This window comes from Arachis hypogaea, unplaced genomic scaffold (assembly GCF_003086295.3).
Source record: "Arachis hypogaea cultivar Tifrunner unplaced genomic scaffold, arahy.Tifrunner.gnm2.J5K5 arahy.Tifrunner.gnm2.scaffold_36, whole genome shotgun sequence".
NCBI classification, from domain to species: Eukaryota; Viridiplantae; Streptophyta; class Magnoliopsida; order Fabales; family Fabaceae; genus Arachis; species Arachis hypogaea.
The window spans coordinates 152,501-157,500 of NW_027255471.1; positions in this window are offsets into that span (position 1 = coordinate 152,501).

The window sequence follows — 5,000 nt, forward strand, 5'->3', positions numbered from 1 at the left end:
TTTTTGGTTTATTTCATCTATTCCATGAACGGAACAGGGGGGGATACACGTTACACCACGATTTTGAATCAGAAGAGAGATCTCAAGAAATGGCAGATCTATTCACTCTATCAATAACCGAGCCGGATCTGGTGTATCATAAGGGATTTGCCTTTTCTATTGATTCCTCCGGATTGGATCAAAAACAATTCTTGAGGGGGGTATTCAACTCCAGGGATGAGTCGAAAAATAAATCTTTATTGTTTCTACCTCCTCTTTTTTATGAAGAGAATGAATCTTTTTATCGAAGGCTCATAAAAAAATGGGTCCGGACCTCTTGCGGGAATGATTTGGAAGATCCAAAACCAAAAATAGTGGTATTTGCTAGCAACAACATAATGGAGGCAGTCAATCAATATAGATTGATCCGAAATCTGATTCAAATCCAATATAGCACCTATGGGTACATAAGAAATGTATTGAATCGATTCATTAAAAAGAATCGATTCGATCGCAACTTCGAACATGGAATTCAAAGGTATCAAATAGAAAATGATACTATGAATCATAGAACTATAATGAAATACACGATCAACCACCAGTTATCAAATTTGAAAAAGAGTCAGAAGAAATGGTTCGATCCTCTTATTTTGATTTCTCGAACCGAGAGATCCATGAATCGGGATCTTAATGCATGTAGATACAGATGGTCCAATGGGAGCAAGAATTTCCAGGAACATTTAGAACTTCTCAGTTCTGAGCAGAATAGCCGTTTTCAAGTAGTGTTCGATCGATTACGTATTAATCAATATTCGATTGATTGGTCTGAGGTTGAGGTTATCGACAAAAAAGATTTGTCTAAGTTACTTTGTTTCTTTTTGTCCAAGTTACTTCCTTTTTTGTCCAAGTTTCTTCTCTTTTTGTCTAACTCACTTCCTTTTTTCTTTGTGAGTTTCGGGAGTATCCCCATTCATAGGTCCGAGATCCACATCTATGAATTGAAAGGTCCGAATGATCCACTCTGTAATCAGTTGTTAGAATCAATAGGTCTTCAAATCGTTCATTTGAAAAAATTGAAACCCTTCTTATTGGATGGCCGTGATACTTCCCAAAAATCGAAATTCTTGATCAATGGAAGAACAATATCACCATCTTTTTTCAATAAGATACCAAAGTGGATGATTGACTCATTCCATACTAGAAAGAATCGCAGGAAATCTTTTGATAACACGGATTCCTATGTTTCAATGATATCCCACGATCAAGACAATTGGCTGAATCCCGTGAAACCATTTCATAGAAGTTCATTGATATCCTCTTTTTTTAAAGCAAATCGACTTCGATTCTTGAATAATCAATATCACTTCTGTTTCTATTGTAACAAAAGATTCCCTTTTTTTGTGGAAAGGGCCTGTATCAATAATTATTATTTTACGTATGGACAATTCCTCAATATCTTGTTCATTCGGAACAAAATATTTTCTTTGTGCGGCGGTAAAAAAAAACATGCTTTCTTGGAGAGAGATACTATTCCACCAATCGAGTCACAGGTATCTAACATATTGATATCTAACCATTTTCCGCAAAGTGGTGACGAAGGGTATAACTTGTACAAATCTTTCCATTTTCCAATTCGATTCGATCCATTCGTTCGTAGAGCTATTTACTCGATCGCAGACATTTCGGGAACACCTCTAACAGAGGGACAAATAGTCAATTTTGAAAGAACTTATTGTAAACCTCTTTCAGATATGAATCTACCTGATTCAGAAGGGAAGAACTTGCATCAGTATCTCAATTTGAATTCAAACGTGGGTTTGATTCACACTCCATGTTCTGAGAAATATTTACCATCCGAAAAGAGGAAAAAACGGAGTCCTTGTCTAAAAAGATGCCTTGAGAAAGGGCAGATGTATAGAACCTTTCAACGAGATAGTACTCTTTTAACTCTCTCCAAATGGAATCTATTCCAAACATATATACCATGGTTCCTTACTTCGACAGGGTACAAATATCTAAATTTAATATTTTTAGATACTTTTTCAGACCTATTGCCGATACTAAGTAGCAGCCAAAAATTTGTATCCATTTTTCATGATATTATGCATGGATCAGATATATCATGGCGAATTCTTCAGATTCCATTGTGGAAGACACAATGGAATCTGATAAGTGAGATTTCGAGTAAGTGTTTACATAATCTTCTTCTGTCCGAAGAAATTTTTCATCAAAATAATGAGTCACCATTGATATCGACACATCTGAGATCGCTAAATGTTCGGGAGTTCCTCTATTCAATCCTTTTCCTTCTTCTTGTTGCTGGATATCTCGTTCGTACACATCTTCTCTTTGTTTCTCGAGCCTACAGAGAGTTACAGACAGAGTTCGAAAAGGTCAAATCTTTGATGATTCCATCATACATGATTGAGTTGCGAAAACTTCTGGATAGGTATCCTACATCTGAACTGAATTCTTTCTGGTTAAAGAATCTCTTTCTAGTTGCTCTGGAACAATTAGGAGATTTTCTAGAAGAAATACGGGGTTTTGCTTCTGGCGGCAACATGCTAGGGGGTGGTGGTCCCGCTTATGGGGTCAAATCAATACGTTCTAAGAAGAAATATTGGAATCTCTTCGATCTCATAAGTATCATACCAAATCCCATCAATCGAATCGCTTTTTCGAGAAATACGAGACATCTAAGTCATACAAGTAAAGCGATCTATTCCTTGATAAGAAAAAGAAAAAACGTGAATGGTGATTGGATTGATGATAAAATAGAATCCTGGTTCTCGAACAGTGATTCGATTGATGATAAAGAAAGAGAATTCTTGGTTCAGTTCTCTACCTTAACGACAGAAAAAAGGATTGATCAAATTCTATTGAGTCTGACTCATAGTGATCCTTTATCAAAGAATAACTCTGGTTATCAAATGATTGAACAACCGGGAGCAATTTACTTACGATACTTAGTTGACATTCATAAAAAGTATCTAATGAATTATGAGTTCAATACATCCTGTTTAGCAGAAAGACGGATATTCCTTGCTCATTATCAGACAATCACTTATTCACAAACCCCCTGTGGGGCTAATAGTTTTCATTTCCCATCTCATGGGAAACCCTTTTCGCTCCGCTTAGCCCTACCCCCCCCAGGGGTATTTTAGTGATAGGTTCTATAGGAACTGGACGATCCTATTTGGTCAAATACCTAGCGACAAACTCCTATGTTCCTTTCATTACAGTATTTCTGAACAAGTTCCTGGATAACAAGCCTAAGAGTTTTCTTTTTGATGATAGTGACGATATTGATGATAGTGACGATATTGATGATAGTGACGATATCGACCGTGACCTTGATACGGAGCTGGAGCTTCTAACTATGATGAATGCGCTAACTATGGATATGATGCCGGAAATAGACCGATTTTATATCACCCTTCAATTCGAATTAGCAAAAGCAATGTCTCCTTGCATAATATGGATTCCAAACATTCATGATCTGGATGTGAATGAGTCGAATTACTTATCCCTCGGTCTATTAGTGAACTATCTCTCCAGGGATTGTGAAAGATGTTCCACTAGAAATATTCTTGTTATTGCTTCGACTCATATTCCCCAAAAAGTGGATCCCGCTCTAATAGCTCCGAATAAATTAAATACATGCATTAAGATACGAAGGCTTCTTATTCCACAACAACGAAAGCACTTTTTCACTCTTTCATATACTAGGGGATTTCACTTGGAAAAGAGAATGTTCCATACTAATGGACTCGGGTGCATAACCATAACTATGGGTTCCAATGTACGAGATCTTGTAGCACTTACCAATGAGGCCCTATCGATTAGTATTATACAAAAGAAATCCATTATAGACACTAATATAATTAGATCTGCTCTTCATAGACAAACTTGGGATTTGCGATCCCAGGTAAGATCGGTTCAGGATCATGGGATCCTTTTCTATCAGATAGGAAGGGCTATTTCAAAAAATGTACTTCTAAGTAATTGCTCCATAGATCCTATATCTATCTATATGAAGAAGAAATCTTGTAACGAGGGGGATTCTTATTTGTACAAATGGTACTTCGAACTTGGAACGAGCATGAAGGAATTAACGATACTTCTTTATCTTTTGAGTTGTTCTGCCGGATCGGTCGCTCAAGACCTTTGGTCTCTACCCGGACCTGATGAAAAAAATGGGATCACTTCTTATGGACTCGTTGAGAATGATTCTGATCTAGTTCATGGCCTATTAGAAGTAGAAGGCGCTCTGGTGGGATCCTCACGGACAGAAAAAGGTTGCAGTCAGTTTGATAATGATCGAGTGACATTGCTTCTTCGGTCCGAACCAAGGAATCCCTTAAATATGATTCAAAAAGGATCTTGTTTTATCGTTGATCAGAGATTTCTCTATGAAAAATATGAATCGGAGTTTGAAGAAGGGGAAGGAGTCCTCGACCCGCAACAGATGGAGGAGGATTTATTCAATCACATAGTTTGGGCTCCTAGAATATGGCGCCCTTGGGGCTTTCTATTTAATTGTATCGAAAGGCCCAATGAATTGGGATTTCCCTATTGGGCCAGGTCATTTCGGGGCAAGCGGATCATTTATGAGGAAGAGGATGAGCTTCAAGAGAATGATTCGGAGTTCTTGCAGGGTGGAACCATGCAGTACCAGACACGAGATAGATCTTCCAAAGAACAAGGCTTTTTTCAAATAAGCCAATTCATTTGGGACCCTGCGGATCCACTCTTTTTCCTATTGAAAGATCAGCCTTTTGTCTCTGTCTCTGTGTTTTCACATCGACAATTCTTTGCAGATGAAGAGATGTCAAAGGGGCTTCTTACTTCCCAAACAGATCTTCCTACATCTATATATAAACGCTGGTTTATCAAGAATACGCAAGAAAAGCATTTCGAATTGTTGATTCATCGCCAGAGATGGCTTAGAACCAATAGTTCATTATCTAATGGATTTTTCCGTTCTAATACTCTATCCGAGAGTTATCAATATTTATCAA